We start from the raw sequence: 21,711 nt of genomic DNA on the forward strand, positions 1-21,711 counted from the left end.
AAATGGGTTTTATCAACAAACACAGATGCTCCACTAGTAAGTAAGCAGGGCTTACAATTTAAAATAAATTAGAGTAAACGGATAAAACATTAAGAATAACTCACATATACAAAAATACTTTTGTTGTTGTTGTTTTGAGATGGAGCCTTGTTGTGTTGACAAGGTTGGAGTGTAGTGGTGCAAACTCAGCTCACTGCAACCTCCACCTCCTAGGTTCAAGTGATTCTCCTGCCTCAGCCTCTTGAGTAGCTGGGATGACAGGCTCATGTCACCATGCCTGGCTGATTTTTGTATTTTAGTAGAGATGGGGTTTTGCCATGTTGGCCAGGCTGGTCTTCAACTTCTGACCTCAAGTGATCTGCCCACCTTGGCTTCCCAAAGTGCTTGGATTACAGGCATGAGCCACCACGCCCAACCAACAAAAAAGTAATTTAATAAAATCAAATTTATTCCTGAGATTTAAAATTCTTAGTAAAATTAAAATATAGAGATTTTAAATATGGTAGAAACTTTTTATACCTATATTATACCTGTACTTTCACATATGCTCACATGGGCACCTTATCAATTTAAAATAAAGGTTAAAATAGAGATAAGACTAACAGAGTCTTTGTAGCAATAAAATACCACATTATGAAAAGGACCTATGGCCTTGCCACGGAAAGGTTAAGTCATGCATTCTACACTTAAAGAATAAACTACGTTATAACTCCCACAAGGGTTTTTTTTTGTTTTTGTTTTTCTGTAGCTCCTAAACATGCATTGCCCTTGATATAAACAATATTAAAGTAATTTTCAGCTCCACCAGATGCAGACTAACTGAACCCCTGTTTCACCAGCCATAATTACACCTTTCACTGGACAAGAGACTAATTTCAGTAACTTTCCCCGGATAAGAAGACCACAGACCATGGACTGTTTCTGGCCAGTTCAGAGATTGTGTATTTGTGTGCCTTCATGTCCTGAGAAGACCTTTTAACATATAAGCCCCAATTATAATACGTTTAAATGTTAAGTCTCCAACCCAAAGTGAACATGGGTCATACGTTTTGTGCATTTTTGTTCAGTCTGCATGTGTCAGGACTACCTCCATGAATATTCATAGCTCCTCCTGTAACCTGTTGAATATATGTGTTTAGCCAGCCTGTTCTGCATAAGGCAAGCTTTTACCCCAATCCCTCCTCCTTAGAAGTGCCTGTTTCTGGTCTTGGCCTGAGGCATGCTCCCAGGCCTGCGGATGGCCACGTTGCAGGTCATAACCCTTTATAGGAAATAAAATCTCCTCTCCTTTTCTAAACTTATACATCTTGATTTTTTAAAGTTAACAACCTCTATCTTACCTACTTCTATTATTTCATCACTACAGTCTACTCCCTGTATGGCAGCTGAAGGATCTTTCTAAAACTTACATTAGATTATTTAATGTGCTGATGATGTATTCATAATAACATTTTATCTCATTACTACAGTCAGTAAGGCCCCCATGTGATACATCCCTTGCCAAATTTCTCTGACCCCATCTCCTATCAGTCTCTCATAATTCATGATACTTGAATCACACTGAAAATAGTTTATTTTTTTTCCCACAGGCTAAGACATCTTCAGCTTTTACTTCAAATGCACATTTACAAAGCTCCTGTTTCCATATAGTTGACTGTTTCCTTTAGACTGGCAAAGATTGAAAAGTTTGGCAATAGCAAAAAACTTGCAAATGCTTGGAAAATAGGTATTTCTATTAACTGCTGATGACCTTGAAAAGTGGTGTAAGTCTTTGAAGGAAATTTAATGATAATTATTGACATCTTAAAACCATATACCCCTTGTCTTAGAAATTTTATTCCTGGGAAGGCACTGAAAGTTTCTACCTATAAAGCTCCCCATGATCCATACATAGAGATATTTATTGCAGTATGTTTATTGCAGAAAGCTGTAATGACCTAAATGCCCATCAATAGTGAATTGGTTGCATAAATTATGGTATTTTCATATGCAGGAAACCATGAAAATATTTCTAAAGAACAAGATAAATGTCTTAATTTAATAGTATGTGTAGAATGATCATGTTTGTATTTAAAGGTTAGTATATATGTATGTGTGCATTGATGATAACTCAAGAAAATATAAATAGTGGTTATCTCAGGGTTTTACAACAGGGAGACATCAGGTAAATGGAATGGAATTTTATTATCTCTGAATGCTTCACTACTGTTTGTATTTTTTTCACTTTTAATATCTATTCTTAATGAACAAGTTTATCTATTAAACCCTGTACACATGGTGTATTATAAATAACAGAAGTAAAATTGCTGAATACAAAGGTATTAAGTAATTTTGGTTTTTGATATATATTGATAAATTGCTACTTATAAAGTTTGTGCCAAATTATACTCCAAACAAGTATAAAATGTTTTCACTTTCCCAACATCCTTATCAGTTATCAGTTATGGATGCTATCAGTTAACTATATACATACACATCACAAATATATGTATATATATACACACATATGTAATATCTATATATAGTCAACCTGAAATAATATTTTAAATTTGTATGCTTATTGGGCTTTGAAAAATCACAAAAGCATTGGACATTTGCTTTTAAGACATTCAGTTTATAACTAATTCATAGCTTAGCATTATCCTTAGGTTGAAATAAATGGACTATTAAATATGATTGCCTTTAATAACTGGAAGGTTAATATCTATTATTGGATTCTTTTACTCTTTCAAATTATATTTCTGTATAATGCATACCATTCTCATTATATACATACGAATTGATTTTCCACAAATCTATGAATTACCTCTCCAAATTTACATTCATCCCTCTGAGAAATAATAAAATATATAGTTTATTAGAAGTGAGTAAACTCGTGGTTAGACTATAAACAAAGAGTAAAACTATAAATGCAGTGTACAAATATAAGCATCTTTTCAAATAGCTTCAGGATTACATTATTATTTTTAGTTTATAAAGGTATTAAATATCCAAGAAACAATTTATTCCAGAAATGTATTATTATTGGAATTGCAGGGGTTTTGTGATATATTTTTTGAAATTCTGTCCTTGTATAATAAATATTAAATAATTATTTACCGTCACTTCAATATTTTTAATTTTCTTTTTCTCAGGAAGCTCTAAATGTACTCACAGATTTTAACATTAATGACAATAACCATAAAAATTTTGACATCTATGAAATAAGTCCTCAGAGCCAAAGGAGCCAGAATTTTCATGCCTTAGAATGAGAGAGCAACCTGAAATGTTGTATTTTGAATCAATCTTTAAAGGTCAAATAATAAATGATAGGGAAAGGGATCACAGCATATGTACTCTCCATGGAAACTCTCTGCTCTTGATTTCATGAAGTTCCAAACAGGGGTAAACTGGCTATAAGGAAGGATGGCAGAGACAAGTACAGCAGTAATGACAGAAAATATTAACAAGCATTCTGACCTCAGGGAAAGCAGCTACCCCAGAGGGAAGCATAATTCTGGAAGAAATTAGGTTTAGAAATTGTACCTGCATGGCATTCAGCTGAGGATGCCAGTTCCTCCTGTGTTCCTAAATATTCAGCCAGGAAAAACTGAAGACTGTATTCACTTTGCAATTAGTATGCTTTCTTGCTTGAAAATCATGGTAGCAGTGACACGAACAGAAGACAGGGAAATATTGGGTAGAAGAGGGTGGTTTCCTGGTAAAGGCCCAACCGTCAAGACTGAAGACCCACAGGCCCTAAGTGAGGACAGGCATTTCTGTTTTCATGCCCAAAAAATTGCCTTTTGGTCTTCCGCACACCCTATCCTGCCCCCATATAAACTGGAGACCTTAGCAGGCACACACCAGCAGCTGGACATTGGAATCAGTAGCCCAGAGACAACAGAACAACACAGAAGACAAAGAGAGAAGAGGAAGGATGTCTGGACACCAGGGGGATTTCAGGCAGTGGTGGTTGGAGAAGAGTCTGGCCACTGGGCAGCCCAACTCCAGGGAAGGACCATCTTCCCACGCCATCTCCTCACTTCCAGCTCCCCATCCATCTCACTGAGAACCACCTCCACTACTCAACAAAACCTTGCACTCATCCTTCCAGCCTACGTTTGATCTGATTCTTCCAGTACACTGGGAAAGAACTCAGGATACAGAAGGTTGTCACACTGTCTCCCCTCCTGCCATTGCAATAAGACAGAGAGAATACTGAGCTGATTAACACAAACGGTTTGCAGATGGCAAAGCTGAAAAAGCACACTGTAACACACGTTCATTTGAGCTTTGGGAGTCAGAGACCTCCACCTCTAGCTGCTATGGGGCCAGAAACTGTTTTATTTGTCTTGCTTCTTGGGTATCAGCTCAGCCACAGAATGCAGTCCTAATTAAAGTCATGAGGTCCCCATTTTGGCCATAGTCCCTGGATGACATTTCTAGGCACACACTTGGCCAGAATGAAGCCCACTACTTTAAAGGAAAGGACTCATAACCTGCTGACAGCCCTTGGGCCCAGAATAAGCAGTAATACCCAGGTATTGCATTGTGGACCTTGGCTCCAGGTGAGACCTGGCACATTCTGAGATGTTCTGGCTCTGGGTGAGACCTGGCACATCCCCAGCTATGATGGCTATAATGACAGACTCCTGTTTGAGAAAAGTAGTTGGGAAGTAAGAAAGACTTTGTCTTGCACCTTAGGTATGAGATCAGCCACAGGAAGCTAGAGGATGAAGTGGGCTATTGGGGTCTCAGCTTCTAGGTCTTGCCTCTTTCATGGCATTACTGAACCCTCCCTGGGCCAGAAGGGAGCCCACTACCCTCAAAGATGAATGCCAGGCCTGGCAGCATTTACCAAAAACACACTGAAGAGCCCTTGGGTTTGAAGTGAATATCAGTGGTAACCTGCAGTGCACCTCATGGGTTTGTGATGGTAGTGGCCACATGGTGAAGCTCCTTTGCCTGTAGAAAGAGGAAGGAGGAGTTGGAAGGGCTGTATGCAATGGTTTGCGTGCCAGCTCAGCCACAGTACAATAGAACACAGGTAGATTTCTAAAGTTTTTTACTCCAGACTGGGGCTCTTGGACAGCATTTCTAAACCCATGTGAGGTGTAGGGGACCTTGACACCCTGAAAGTAAGAAAACAAGCATGGCTGGCTTCCCCGCCTGCTGGTCGCTGAGCCTGGGGGACTTCAGTAAACACAGGCAGTGGCCAAGTAGCAAATACTGCAGCCCTTAGGCAAAACCCAGTTCTGTGCTGGCTTCAGGTCTGACACAACACATGTTTCACTTATTTGTAAGATCTAAAAATCAAGTTGTGAGTACTTATGTCACCCCACCCACAGCTCCAGGTAGCTCAAAACAGAGAGAGAGACTCCTTTGTTTTGGGAGAAAATAAGAGAACAAGAGTCTCTACCTGGTTAATAATCCAGAGAATTCTTCTAGAGCTAATCCAAGATCAGAAAAGTACACCTCAATGAGTCTAGAAGAATCACAGCATTGCCCTTGGGGTACCCTCTAAAGTAGATACAGCTTAGATCACAACAGCCAATTCCTTTTGAATGCCTGAAAAGGCTTCCCCAAAAGGACTGGTAGAAACAAGCCCAGACTGCAAAGACGGCCACAGATACCTAACTTTTCAATGATCAAACACAGAAGCATAAAACCATCTAGGAAAGCATGACCTCATCAAATGAACTAAATAAAGCACCAGGGATCAATCCTGGAGAAATTGAAATATGCGATCTTTCACACAGAGAATTCAAAATAGTTCTTTCAAGGAAACTCAAGGGAATTCAATGTAACACAAAGAAGGAACCCATAATTCTAGCATATAAAATTAACAAAGACATTGAAGTAATTAAAAAGAATCAAGCAGAAATTGTGAAGGTGAAAAATGCAACTGATATACTGAAGAATCCATCAGAATCTTTTAATAGAATTAATCAAACAGAAAGAAAGAATTAGGAGGAGATAAAGTAAAAAACCGAATAATACACAATGAAGCACACCTAAAATACCTAGAAAATAGTCTCAAAAGGGCAAATCTAAGAGTTGCCATAAAGAGAAGTTAGAGAGAGAGAGATAGGGGTAGAGAGTTTATTCAAAGGGATAATAACTGAGAACTTCCCAAACTAAGATAAATATAGCAATATTCAAGTACAAAAAGGTTATAGAACACCTAGCAAATTTAATCCAAATAAGACTAGCTCAAGGTATTTAATAATCTTAAGAATCAGGTATAAATAAAGGCTCCTAAAAGCAGTAAGAGGAAAGAAACAAATAACATACCATGGAGCTCCCATATATCTGACAGCAGACTTTTAAGTGGAAACCCCAGGAGAGAGTGGCATGATATATTTAAAGTGCTGAAGGCAAACATTTTTTGCTAGAACAGTATATCCAGTGAAAATGCCCTTCAAACATGAATGAGAAATAAAGACTTTCCCAGACAACCAAAAGCTGAGGGGTTTCAAAAATACTAGACCTGTGCTATCATAAAAGTCAAAGGAAGTAATTCAATCAGAATGCAAATGACATTAATGAGCAATAAGAAATCATCTCAGGTACAATGTTCACTGGTAATAGTAAGTATGCAGAAAAACACAGAATATTACAATACTATAACTGTGGTGTGTAAACTACACCTATTCTAAGTAGAAAGACTAAAAGATAAACCAATCAAAAATAATAATGACAACAACTTTTCAAGACATAGATAATAAAATAAGGTATAAATAGAAACAAAAAAATTAAAAAGTGAGGGAATGAAGTTAATGTGTGGAGTTTTTACATTTTGCTTGTTGGCTTATGCAAAGAGTGTCATAATAAGCTGGAAACAATGGGTTATAATATAATATTTTCAAGCCTCCTGGTAATCTCAAATCAAAAAACATACAACAGATATACAAAAAAATAAAAAGCAAGAAATTAAATCACACTACCAGAGAAAATCACTTTCACTAAAAGGCAAACTGGAAGGAAGGAAATAAGGATGAGGAGACCACAAAACAGAAAACAAATAACAAAATAGCAAGAGTAAATAATCATTTATTAATAACATTGAATGTAAATGAAATAAATTCTCTAATCAAAAGGCATGGAGTAGCTCAATGGATAAAACAATATGTCCCAATGATTTGTTGCCTACAAGAACACACTTCACCTAGAAAGACACATAGACTGAAAATAAAGGGATGGAAAAAAAAATTTCATGCCAATGGAAATCCAAACAGAGCAAGAAAAGTTAAACTGATACCAGATAAAATATATTTCAAGACAAAAACTTAAAGAGGATACAATAATGATAAAGGGTCAGTCCAACAACAGGATATAATTATTGTAAATATATACGCACCCAATTGCATATATAGAACCCAGTTATATAGAACAAATATATAATCCAGTTATATAGAGCAAATATTCTTAGAGATAAAGAGATTAACCTCAATACAAATAAAGCTGGAGACTTCAACACCTCCCTTTCAGCATTAAACAGGTCATCTAGACAGAAACACAACAAAAAAGCATTGCACTTAGTCTGCCCTATATAACATATAGACTTAACAGATATATAAAGAACATTCCATCTGAATGCCCGATATCACTGATCATCAGAGAAGTGTAAATCAAAACTACAGAGAGATATCCTCTTACCCCAGTTAAAATGGCTTATATCCAAAAGACAGGCAATAAATGCCTGTGAGAAAATGGAGAAAATGGAAGCCTTGAACACTACAGTGGAAATGTAAATTAATACAACCACTATGGAGAACAGTTTGGAGGTTCCTCAGAAAACTAAAATTCACCTACCATATGATCCAACAATCCCATTGCTGGGTATATACCCAAAAGAAAGAAAGCCAGTATATTGAAGATGTATCTGCACTCCTATATTGATTGTGGCACTGTTTACAATAGCTAATATTTGGAAGCAATCTAAGTGTCCATCAACAGATGAATAAATAAGGAAAATGTGGTACATATACACAATAGAGTACTATTTAGCAATAAAAAAGAATGAGATCCGGTCATTTGCAACAATATAGATGGAACTGGAGATCATTATGTTAAGTGAAATAAGCCAGGCACAGGAGGACAAGCATCACATGTTTCACTTATCTGTGAGATCTAAAAATCAAAACAATTTAATTTGTGGAAATAGAAAGCAGAAGGATGGTTACCAGAGGCTGGGAAGGGTAGTGCGGGACTTGAGAGGGGAAAGTGTAGGTAGTTAATGAACAGAAAATAAAAAGAAAGAATTAATAAGACCTACTATTGATAGCACAAGAGAATAACTATAGTCAATAATAACTTAATTGCATATTTTAAAATAACTTAAAAATGTTATTGGATTGTTTGTAACTCAAAGGATAAATGTTTAAGGGCATGGGTACTCCACTCTCCATGATGTGGTTATTTCATATTGCATGCCTGTATCAAAACATCTCATGTACCCATAAATATATATACCTACTATGTGCCCACAAAAATTTTAAAAATAAATATAAATACATTAAAAAAGAAAAAATAGAACACAATTGGAAAAAGCACATTACCTGACTTAAAACTATACTGAAGAGCTATAGTAACCAAAACAGCATTGTCCTGGCAAAAAAACAGACACATAGACCAGTGGAACAGAATAGAGAATACAGAAATAAATCCATACATCTACAGTGAACTCATTTTTGTTAGAGGTACCAACAACATACCCTGGGGAAAAGACAAGTTTGCAATTGGATACAGTAGTAGTAGCATTATTACCAACAAGTCTGGTTCCCCAAAAGATGGGGTCTTTCACTGTTCAGTGTTATGAAGCTAATATGTAAAACAAAAAGTGGGCATCAAGCAGTGCAGAATTGATTCCATGGCCATGAAAATGAGAAGGGGGAGACTGGCTCACTAATAAACTCAACTAATGAGGAGTAAGGGGTTAAAATATAGGCTTTCTCTGGTGATGGGATTGAATATTAAAAGTGAGTGGAGTAATAGTCATGTCTTTTCCAGAAATGAGTGGTGAACTTCTCGGAATTGGAGCACTGCCTTCATTTAGTTCTTTTAGGACTTCTTCTGGTCTTTGTTATGGTGACAGATGGGAATGTTATTTAGCATGGAAATGGGATTATAGTGAAGCCTGAGGTCTTTATTAAGTCATTTGATTGGCTGTGCTGGTTCTAACCAATCTCAGCTGGTCTGGTTACAAAGGACACTTTTTTTTCACAGATGTCTTGTTTCTTAAAGATAAGCAGAATTAGGGCAGGGTAGAAATTCAGCTATATCATGAAAGCATTACACAGGGTAACAGTTGTAGTAGAAGTAGTATTTCCTGTAGTATTATCTTCATAATCATTTGAAGCACTATGAACTTTTAAAGTTACATTGTATAAAAAACAATGGCTGAATTTATTGCAATAAATCTCATGAGTAGGTTCTAAACAAAGGTAGTGGTGGTGGGAATAGTGAGGAGAGGATGACCTGAGAACTGTGTAAGAGAAGAATCAAACACATTTGACCAGCTGGAAATGCATATAAAATGTAGAAGGAAAAGTTTTATCCTCTAGTTTAGAATTCACAAATAGTAAATTTGGGATATATTTCACAAATAGTAAAACAAAGAGTGTAATACATCATGATATACTCTGATACATTAGCACCTATAATCAAGCTGAGAGCCATATGAGAAGTTGTTTCAAATATATAGCCCTTTTTTCTACTTTTTTAAAGTATTAATATATTAGGCATCTCTGTGCTGAGCTGCAGGACAGACCGACCCTGTACCAGGCAAGCCCTGCTATTCGTTGCACCTGCTCTGCATGCTCCTCAATGACATCTTCAAATTTACCTAAGAGCCCCTTTAACATCTTTTTCTCTGAGAGCCTGACACACCATATCTTTAATAAAACCCTTGTTCACAGGGTGACCACAATGCCTCTGCTCATTTTAGGTGCCTAAGTGTTCTTAGCCTAGTAATTATCCTCCTCAAATAGCTCCTTTTTTAACCTGTGCTTCTAACAGCAGAGTTTCTTTGTTGCTATGGATTATGGACAGACTATTTTGTCAATCCTTGAACCCAATCCTCTCTTTTGCAACAACAGTTATATACTAAAGTCGATATTTTCTTTTACTTCATTTCCTTGTTAATAGACAAACACATATATTGAGAATATACTTGTCTGGCATCCTGCTGAGATTAGTCCTTGGATTTCTGCTGACTTTAATCTTTGTAAGTGATCTAGAGAAAGGCAATTACTGTGAACTAACTGGAACTACTAATCAGCCAAAATTGCTGGGGAGGGAAGAAGTAGAGGAAGCTACAACACAACACAGGTGGAGTCCAATATGCCATGTAGCTAAGTGGGTGTGTGTAAACGGATATAATAAGGAACCATGTGAAGAGCACTACAAATTGGAAATAAATGATTAAGAAATAAGTAACACCATTCAGTTGAAATGCATGAAGTTTTGGGCATAATTATGGATGAGTCACCTGTGTCTCTGTGATCTCTCCTTTCCTTATGAGTAAATTAGTCACTGGATTTAGAGCCCACCCTAACACAGTAACTCAATTAACTGCAAGGAACAAATTTCCAAATAGGTCACAGTCTGAGATCTCAGATGGTACAAATTTGTGATTACACGATTCAATAGACTAGTACTATATACTAGTATTATATAGAAATACAATTTATTTTTTTAATGTCCTAGTGTCTCATGACTTTGCTGAAGTTATTTATTAGATACAAAATTTGTCTTATACATTTTTAGGGTTTTTATTTTGCACAATCATGTCTGATCATCTGTGAATAAAGGCAGTGTTACATTTTTCATTTCAGTCTGTATCTTTCATTTCTTTTTCATATCGTTATGCTGTCAAAACAACCTCCAGTACAATATGAAATAAATGTAGTATGGAGAAACCCCATCTCTATTAAAAATACAAAAAAATTTTACTGGGCATGGTGGCACATGCCTGTAATCCCAGCTAACTGGGAGGCTGAGGCAGGAGAATCGCTTGAACCCAGGAGGTGGAGGTTGCAGTGAGCCAAGATCGCGCCATTGCACTCCAGCCTGGGCAACAAGAGCAAAACTCCGTCCCAAAAACTAAACAAACAAACAAACAAATGTAGTCTGTCTATACTTCCTTTCTCCAATTTTAAGAAAAAAAAGCAATGACAGTGGATTTTTTACAGATGTCCTTTATCATATTAAAGAATGTTATTTCCATTCCTATTTTGTTGAAATTTTTATCACGAAAGGCTGTTAGATTTTCCCAAATGCTTTTACTCAACATATTGATGAAAATGATCACTCTTTTTTACTCTGTTAATGAGATGAAGTGCATGACTGATTTTGGATTGTTAAAACATTTTGTATTATCAAGATAAACCATACCTTCTTTATTATTTATATTTTTGTGCATCCAATTTGCTGATTTTATTGAAAATGTCTGTGCCTATGTCCATGAGAAATGTTATTCTCTCATTTTAGTTTACTATAAAGCCTTTGTTCAGTAGGTACCATGGTTACACTGATCTTATGAAGCAAGTTGAACTGTGTGTTCTCCTATTTTCTGAAAGAGTTATGTATGACTGGAATTACTTATTCCCTAAATAGTAGAAAAAATTCACCAAAGAGACTATGAAACTGGAGTTTTCTTTGATAGAAGGTTTTTGATGAGTTCCATTATTTAATAGATTTATTCATATTTTCATTTATTCTTTCAGTTTTATTAAGTATATTTTATAATGATTTGTCAATTTCAACTAGTTTAATCTAGGAAAGGAATTAATAATATTTACTTATTTTAATTTTATTGTTTGTGGTTTCTGTAAGGATGTCTTTTATTTTCTTCCTGACATTGGTGATTAATATTTGTAGCATTTTGACAATTGTATTAATCTTTCCAGGAACTTTTGGCTTAGTCAAGCCTTTGATTTTTTGTTTTAATTTTCTCCTTTTCTGTTGTCATTTTATCATGTCCTTCTTCCTACTATTTATTTGCTTCATTTACTTATCTTTTTGTAACTTCTTGAAAACATTCCCTTATAAGTGTTGCTTTAGTTCGTAGACTAAATTTTGATACCTTGTATTTTCATTCTAATTTAGTATAAAGCATTTCCTATTTTAAACACTTTCTCAAATTTTCCTTCGACTCTTGCGTTACTGAGAAGTGTATTACTTCTCTATTCTCAATAGTGTTCTATTGGTCTATGTAACTTTTTATTCCAGTACCATGTTGTTTTGGTTACTATACCTCTGTGATATAATTTTAAATCAGATAATGTGATTCTTCCAGTTTGTTCTTTTTTTTAATGATAACTTTGGCTATTTTGGGTCTATTGTGATTCCACATAAATTTTAAGATTATTCTATTTCTGTGAAGAATATCATTGGTATTTTGATAGGGATTAAGTTGACTCTGTAGAATGCTTTGGGTAGTGTGGAAAATACTGCCCAATTTTTATTTTTCCAATCCATCAGCATGAAATATCATTTCATTATGTTTTGTGTTCTTTTCAATTTCTTGCACCAATGTTTTATAGTTTTCATTATAGAGATCTTGCCCTACTTTGGTTAATTCCTAGGTACTTAATTTTATTTGTAGCTATTGTAGAGCGGATTACTGTATTGATTATTTTTTCAGATTGTTCACTGTTGGCATACAGAAATACTTCTGATTTTTGTATGTTGATTTTGTATCCTACAACTTTACTGAATTTTTAAAATCATTACTGACAGTTCTTTTGGTGGAGTCTTTAGGTTTTCCAAATATAGTATCCTATCATCTGCAAACAAAAAAATAATTTGACTTCTTCCTTTCCAGTTTGGATGCCCTTTATTTCTTTCTCGTGTGATTGCTCTAGAGAAGAGTTCCAGTACTATGTTAAATAACAATGGTGAAAGTGGGCATTCTTGTTTTGTTCCAGACCTTACAGAAAAGGCTTTCATTGTTGCCCCATTTAGTGTGATACTAGCTGTGAGTCTGTTATATGTGGCCCACTTTGTGTTGCGGTATCTTCCTCCCATACCCAGTATTTTAGGGTTTTTATTAAGAAGAAATGTTGAATTTTTACCCATGCTATTTCAGCACTAATTGAAATGATCATATGGTTTTTATCATTCATTCTGTTGATATAATGTATAACTATGATTTGATTTGTACAACAGGTCTAGTGTTTTTGAAATCCCTTAGCATTTGTTCATCTCAGAAAGTATTTCTCTTTCATGTTTGAAGGACAATTTTGGTGAATATTCTATGCTAAATAAAAGATTTCCTCCTTTAGCACTTTAAATATGTCATACCACTCTCTGCTGGCCTGTAAGGTTTTCACCATGAAGTCTGCTGCCAGTTATATTGAAGCTTCATTTTATATTATTGTTTTGTTTTGTTTTTCTCTTGTTACTTTTAGAATCCTTTCTTTCTCCTTGACATTTGGGAGTCTGATTATTACATGCCTTCAGGTAGTCGTCTTTGTATTATATTTGCTTAGCCTTCTACAACCTTCTTGTACTTGAATATTGATATATTTCTCTAGGTTTTGGGAATTCTCTATTATTATCTATTTGAATTATTTTTCTATCACTGTCTCTTTTTATAACTCCTTTTTAACATTCTTAGATTTGCCATTTTGTGGCTATTTTCCAGAACTTGAAGGCATCCTTCATTTTTTTTTATTCTTTTTTCTTTTGCCTCCTCTGTCTGTGTGTTTTCAAATAGCTTGTCTTCAAACTCACTAATTCTTTCTTCTGCTTGATCAATTCTCTTGCTAAAAGACTTTGATGCATATTTCAATATGTCATGTGCATTTTTAATCTCCAGAATTTCTGCTTCTTTTTCATTATCTCAATCTCTTTGTTACATTTATCCAACAGGATTCTGTATTTCTTGTTTATGCTGTCTTTAATTTTATTGAGTTTCCTCCAGAGTCACTGTTTTGAACATCAGAGCACCAATGTTTATTTAAGACCCAAGGGCTCCTAAGTCAGCTTGTGGTTATAGCTGTCAGTCCAGAATCACTCCCTCCAGGCCAGTGGGCTCTCCTGTTGTCCAGGTTAGGTGTAGAAATGCCATACAGGAGTCAAGGCCTGGAATAGGCGACCCCGGGAACCCACTTGGTGATCTACCTCATTTTGGCTGAGTTGTACCCAGGGTGCATGACAAGGTCCTCATTTACTCTTCCTTCTCCTTTTCTCAACAGAAGGAGTCTCTCCCCATAGGCACCGCAGCTAAGAATGTGCTGAGTCACAACTGGAGCCAGCACTGCTCTGATTCTCACCCAAGGCCCACCGTGAGTACTACCTGGCTACTACTACTGATTATTCATGATCCAAGGGCTTTTTAGTCAGCAGGCAATGTGTCCTGCCAAGGTCACAGGATCCTTGGGTGTTGCTTTTCTGGCCGAAAACCTCTGGGCCAGTGGTACCTTTGCCTGAGTTTTGCTCAGGCCCTCTGGCTTGTTCCACCTACTTGGTCAAGAAGGCAGCACTCAGCTCATGCCACTGGCCTGGATCCTATGCCTGCCAAGGGCGAGCCAACCACAGAGTGGTAAGCTGTGTATGAGTGAGTGAGTGAGCGGTCTGGCAACTGTGCACAGCCAGGCACGCTGGCTGTGGTGAGGCGGGCAGTTCCAGTTTCCAGCATGGGCACCGGCTTCCTGTTAGACTGCAGCTGGACCAGGAGTACCACAAGCAACTTCTACAGCTGGCACTGGGGAATGTGGTGGTGCCTGGACCAGAGGCTTGGAGATGCCGGGAACCACAGAGCCTCAAAGAGGGTGACACAGCTCTGGGTTGGGGAGCTCCAGCTCTTCGCGCCTTCTCTCATCTCTCCTTCTCTCCTCTCTCCTCCTTGTTGCCCGCAACATGGTGAGCAAGGGGCATGTTTCAGTCCTGTGTATTACTGCTTTTTCAACACTGCCATTCAGTGGGTCCCAAGTTCTTGTCCCACATCCAAGAAAATGAGGTACACGGACAAGTGGAGGGTGAGCAAGGTGAAGGGGAGCTTTATTGAGTGACAAAACAGCTCAGAGGAGACCTGCAGTGGGTAGCTCCTCTCCACAGGCAGGTGTCCTGACAAAAGTCCAGCTCTCAGCAGAGAGGAGACACATAGTGGGTAGCTCCTCTCTGCAGGCAGGTCATCGGGTCATCTACCTGAGTCTGGCGCAGTTTGGGGTTTTTGTGGGCTTCAGAGGGGAGAAAGTGTGTGCTGATTGGTTTATGGGTGGCTGTGAGTGGGCCCAGAAGAAGCACCATAAGTTCTCACTCTGCTCAGCAGAACTGGCGGTCCAGCCTCCAGGTCTAAGGCCATCCCTGGCCTTAAGATGGGGTTTTGCTGGGGACCTGCCCCTTTCTGCCCAGGAACCTGTCTGCCTCCTGCCACCATTAGCCTGCCATCCACAGTGCCCATGGCACCCAGGCTGTTCACGCCAATGGGTGCCTGTAGGTCTGTGCCAAGTCACCCTTAGCCTCTCTTTAGCCTCCCTCCCATGCTTTTTGGTGCCCAAAGTCTGGAGACAGCTGAAGTGGCAGGGAGCTGGCATGTCAGCACTGCCTCAAACACTTGCACACCCAGCCAGGTCATGACAGTGCCTGAGCACAGCCACAACTTCACTCTGAAATCTGAGCAGGTGCTGGGAGCAGGGAGAGGCCTTGCAGTGGGAGCAAGCACTTCTGAGCCAGGGGTGGCTTTCCAGGCCCCCAAGAATGTAGAGATGCCGAGGTTTGCAGATGTGGCTGGGTGGCTATGGCTGTGCCTGGGAGGGAGGAGCTCTTGCCCCTCCAACTTGGAAGGAGCAAGGCTTCTTCCCATTCCTGGTTCCTACTGACACCATGGAGCATGCAGTTCTGGCTGTGCCTCCCCCACTGCAGCTAGCCTCAAGGGCAGCGGCCACTCCAGATGGACCACCGCTGCCATCACCAGGACTGTGTTCTTTCCTCAAGACAGGGGGTTCTCCACAAATATTGCCTGGGAGCTAGGGCCTAAATTAGAGACTTTAGGATGCTGCCTGGTGCCCTATACTGTTGTGGCTGAGTTGCTATCTGAATTGTGAGACAAATTATTCTTTACTTTTCATTCTCCTCTCCTCAGACAGAGGGAAAGGGTCTCTCCCAGAGCTGTGAGCTGCACTGCCTGATGTTGGGGGAGGAGCAATGCAAGCACTGCTTTGACCACTCCAGCTGGTGACTCACTAAGTTGTGAGTGGCAAAGGCTGTTCTAAGAGCTCCTCCCTCTGTGGGCAGTGGCTGAGTTTTGCCCTCTGTTGCTTTCCACTATGACAGAACTACACTGAGTTCCAATGCAAAGTCCTACAGTCACTGTGCTCTTTCTCTCCCAAGTGCACAGTCTCTCTCTGTGCCATGCAGTCACCAACAGAACATGCAAGTATGGTGTCAATGATTCAAGACTGTTTCTTCTACCCTCTTCAATATGTTTTTCCTTAATATGATTTTAAAGACAGGTACTGTGATTACTCATCTGATCATTGATTCTTATGAAGATGTGTTTTTGTGTGGATAGTGGCTCAATTTGGTGTTCTTGCAGCAAGGATGATTGCTGGAGGTTTCTATTCAGCCATTTTGCTCTACCTCCGTCTTTCATCTTTTTAAAGATACTATTACATTGTCTTCCTTCCTCCATTATTTTCAAAAGACAGGTTTTCAAGACACCCATTTCTCTCTCTGTTTTTATCTCTCTGTGTTTTATGGTATGTTGAGGTGTTATTTTATTCTTATTTTATTTTGCTTAAGATTTGCTGAGTACTCAGATTTTTATGTTGCCTTTGCTTTTTAACAAACTTAGGAAAGTTTTAAACACTGTTTCTTTTTCTTTTTACTTTTCTTTTTTTTTTTTTTGAGATGGAGTTTTGCTATTGTTGCCCGGGCTGGAATGCAATGGCATGATCTGGGCTTACTGCAAACTTCGCCTCCTGGGTTCAAATGAGTCTCCTGCCTCAGCCTCTCAAGTAGCTGGGATTATAGGCATGTGCCACCACGCCGTTTATTTTGTATTTTTAGTAGAGACGGGGTTTTCTCCATGTTAGTCAGGCTGGTCTCCAACTCCCGACCTCAGGTGATTCGCCATCCTTGGCCTCCCAAAGTGCTGGGATTACAGGCGGGAGCCACAGCGCCTGGCCTATACACTTTAAAAAATCCTTTAAAAAAATCCTTTAAGCTCATTATCTCTTCTCTTTCTTTATAGATTCAATTATAGTTATGTTTTACAAATTGATAATGGCTGACGCATCTCAGAAGTTGTTTACTTTTTCAACCTTTTCACACTTTTTGTGCAAATTATATAATTTCTATTTATCTACCTTTAAGTTTATTGCCTCATTGTTTTATCCATACTGGTCATTTTATTTAAGATACTGTACTTTACAGTTCTGTATTTTTTATGTTTCTCTTTTATAATGATCTTTTGCTCTCTTTCGACATTTTATGAGCTCTTTAAGTGCTTTCCTATTTTTTATCTCCAGAAAATTTACCTTGCATTTATTAAAATATTTCTTCCTGTGAATTTTTAAATAAAATTTCTCACTTTCTGGGACTATTATCATCTTTTAGATAGTCACTATTTTTACTTCCATGTTTTCTTCTAGAACAGTTCCTCGATCTTTTACTACTAATTCAGTTGCACATGCCTCTATATTCACTGTATATACTTTATTATTCCTAATATTACATTTTGCATTACAATATTTCTACTTGACCATTGTCTTATATTTCAATAATTTTCTATTTTCTTATCATAATAATTATTCTTATTTATTATGCTTATTTTTAGCTTTCGATCTATATGTGCTGAGGTTTCTTCTTCCAATATCCCTTCTCTCTCCTTCCCACCTTCAAACAATTAGAGAGATCAGCATCAGGGTAAAGGAATTATTCTTGGGTTTAAATCTACCAGCAGTGGTGGTTTAGAACAGGATAAGGGATATTCAGTACTAATTATTCACCCAAAGTCTTTATTCTAGAATGTTTTTTTCCAAAAATTTTTGCAATTAAACAGGTTCCTGCAGTAACATTGAAAGGGAAAATGTTCCACAGCATATTGGGGAGGAAAAATAATTGATCCTAAACAGTTCTTCTGCAATTAATGGTCGCACCCCTTACCCAGCAACACTGCACCAGACCAGAATATTTAACCTCCAGTTCAAACAAGCTTTCTTTCCATAGAAAATTTTTTGTCAGTGAAGATGTTGCTTTCTGAATTCTACACTTCTTCATGTAATTTCTTTATGGTTAATTTTGGGTGAAGAAAATAGTCATTTATTCTCATTCTTCTTTCTGAGAAGTATCATATATCTTTCCTCACATATATTTGCACTAAAAGTAGCATATTTCCTGCAATATACTAGATATATAATATGTGCTTTTGAGTGAGTGAATAGAGTCTTATCTCCTTTTGATCTTGCTTCTCAGGGGATTTAGCCTCTTGAGATTTGTGATATTCTTTCTTTGGTGTGGCTACTCTAATTTTTCTGTGTCAATTCAAGCTTCCCTCAAGCATAACACAAAGTTTCTAAGCCAGGTTCCATAAATTTTACACATATTATGCCTCCCTCACTGCTTTTATAGCACAAAATTTATTATTCTTATTCCCTTGGGCTCATATAGGGGAACAAATGACTTTAGCTAGAGAAAATGCGATTTTAATTGATTAGGTAAATTGATTGCTTACATTGAGTCTTGTGACAGAGTAAAATTTATATCCATTGTTAATTATTGAAAATTACATTTAGAAACAAGGAATAAAATACAGATTTTTTTGTCTTTGTGTATGCATGTAGGTGGAGCAAGTAATTGTTGAAAACAAGGCTCATATAACAGGAATTCTTTAAAGTTACATTATAGAAAAATAGTTACCTCTAATATATTAACAGCTTAGAGTATCAAAAACTATTTTTATTCTTAATTCTAAAATATCCATTAAAATATGTAAATACTATATAAATAATTTTTAAAACACCCTTGTGCCCCTTAGACAAGTAAAAATATAGAACTTTTTCTTAGACACTTCCTGTATTATTCTTTCCAATCTCGTCCCTTTACCTATCCCACTCTGTGTTAAACAGTAGCCTAACTTCACTGTCAATTATTTCCTTGCTTTACTTTCTCATTTTCCATCTATATATGCAGCTATAAACAATATATTCTTGAATTTTACCTTCTCATAAAATTTAAATAAATGAAATTATAAAAGTATCCTTACATGAGTGACATCTTTAGCTTACCATTATATTTTAAATTTATATTCATGCAAGTAGTTGCAGTTTTGTATTGTTTTTCCTGAAGTAGACTATTTGCTTTTATGAGTATATTATTTAATGATCTTATCTACTATTTATGTCTATGTAGTTACTGATCTTTTGTTAACACGAACAGTGATACTACATATATCTGTCTTTCTGTCTCCTGTACGAACATAAGCATTTCTTTTGGGAGGGCTCCTGGGATATAAGCATCTGTATGCTCCATTTTACTAGGAAGTGCTAACATTGAAACAAGTATTTCATGAATTTTTGCATTCACCTTATATTTCCCAAGCCATCTCAGCTGTCTTTATAGCTGTTAGTATTATTAGTGTAGAATAAATAAAATAAATAATTAAAATATAATTCACTTCTTGTCATTCTTTATCACTTACGCTATCTCCGAATCAAAGTTATGTCAGGGAGAAGCTCTGCATAATTATACAAGATTCTAAAAATAACACATGGCTAATTTGATCATTTCTGCATTGTAACAGATATATCTCATATGTTGCACTGCCCAATTTATTCAGCTACAGCAATTGATTCTGATAACATAGACAGCTAAATTAGATTCCCACATATGTTCAAAATCTTCTGTCACATTTCCCTTCAATGGACACATAAGCATTTGGTCTCTATATAGAAGAACACAATAAACTTTTTATATCTGTACAAAACCATAATTTTGTTTAGGAACCTGCACACTGAAGGAAGATCTCTGCCAGCAAAGATATTTTTCACCTAGAAGTCTTTCATTTGCCCGGAAAGAGATTATGGGGGAGATGAAGTTATCCTCACAGATGAATTAAGGCATTTATAAATTTAGCTTTCTGCCTCCTCTTGCTAGATTGCATCCCCAAAGTATGTTTCTCTGAATACTATCTGTATAGGATAATCATACTATACTTCATCACAGAATTCATTTAACTTAAAGATTCACTATCAGATTAATAACATTTTCAAGGGTAGCACAAAAGTGTTGTTAAATGTACACATATATTAACTACCCCCAAATTGCATATTTTATCTATATAATTATATATTACTTTTTTTCTTCAGTAATACAATTAAAGCTTCAGTTTAAGCATTGCTTACACTCAGAGTCTAAAGATTCTGCCATTCTACATTTGGCCATAGGTGGCTTATCAAAATATGCAAGATATGAATATGTACATGAATAACAATTCTTTATTACTCTGGTCAGCAAAATATAGGCTGTTGGTCAAATCTGAGATATGACCTTTTTGTAAAGTTTTATTGGAATATAGCCAGGCCCATTCATTACCATATTGCTTATGGCTGCTTTTGAATTTTAATGCAAATTTTAAGGTTAAGACAGAGATCATATAGTCCTCAAAGCCTAAAATATTTACTATCTGTTCCTTTACAGATAAAAGTTTGCTGATGCCTACACTAGTACATCAGGATTGACTATAATTTCAAAGAATGCAGAAAGAAAGAAACAAAAGCAAGTGAAATATAACTGTTTCTAAATTTCTTTCTTAGTGTTGTTACTTCCTTTTATTTTTTGTCTTAATTTAGTTATGTATTTCTGGATGTTTAACTTCCCTTCTAGAGGTTAGTAAGGTGATTTTTACTGGTTGATGTTTGGTATCTCATCAATAATTAGTCTCACCATTTTAATAGTCACTCGACTTGTTCAAGTATTCTGATTACTTTTCTAAGTATATGATAGATTATAGGATTATCTCAAATTATAATAAAAGATATATGAAAATTTAGAAAATAAATGACCAGTTTTCAGCCAGCATTGAGAAACAATAGAAGAAAATCTACAAATATAGGAATTTGCAGAGTAACGGAAAACACCTTTAAGCAATAAGTCAAATAAGTCAAATGGAATTTGGCCTCAGAGCAAAATTAGATAAAGTTAGAAATGTCACAGCTGTTGTTAAAACTGCCGAGTGAGTTTAAGTGTTTTCAACATAATCCTGTGAATTTGAGAAAATTATCCATAGAAGACTGACTAAGGGTCTAACTGTGCCATGTAATCTTGATAGGTGAGAAATGTTACCCTCTGGTAAGAAGATGTGGGAGTCTGTACATATTTCACAATGTCCTATTTCCCTTAATACAGTAACAAGAGAAGCAGGTGTCAAAATTGAGTCTCCAACATCCTGAGTTCCTAAATGACTACATGCTGATCCACAGGCACATGTAGGATAAGATTGGTGAACATTATTTTGTTAACCCATTTAGATTTTGGATTTTCTTTGTTCCATCAACATAAATATAGTCTACCTTTACTCCAACCATTACCAATCTCATTTTATTATATAATCTATGAAATTTGATGACTCCTAATGCCTTTAATTATATGCAAGAAAGGTGACAGGTGGTTTGTAAATATTAAAATTTTATTTGAATGTTGAATGATAGCATAATATTTTAAAGAAATGTTGAATAGCATTTATCAATCCCCTTCAGACCTAGACTCACAGGAACACAT

The 21,711-nt window shown here is 36.6% G+C and overlaps 2 long non-coding RNA genes across 5 annotated transcripts in view; one reads left to right on the forward strand and one right to left on the reverse strand.

Moving 5' to 3' along the window:
• Positions 1-21,711, reverse strand: part of LOC110741062 — a 599,818-nt gene that overhangs the window by 88,136 nt on the left and 489,971 nt on the right. The gene's annotated exons all lie outside the window — the stretch shown is intronic.
• On the forward strand, positions 1,431-20,823 carry LOC108581643. 2 transcript variants are annotated; one of them, XR_004178259.1, is made up of 3 exons: positions 1,431-1,726; positions 14,187-14,276; positions 20,632-20,823. It is a non-coding gene; the product is annotated as an uncharacterized LOC108581643 (long non-coding RNA). The 2 variants fall into 2 exon arrangements; XR_001894131.3 differs by having other exon boundaries at positions 1,675-1,763.

This window comes from Papio anubis, chromosome 14, assembly GCF_008728515.1.
Source record: "Papio anubis isolate 15944 chromosome 14, Panubis1.0, whole genome shotgun sequence".
Lineage (NCBI taxonomy): Eukaryota > Metazoa > Chordata > Mammalia > Primates > Cercopithecidae > Papio > Papio anubis.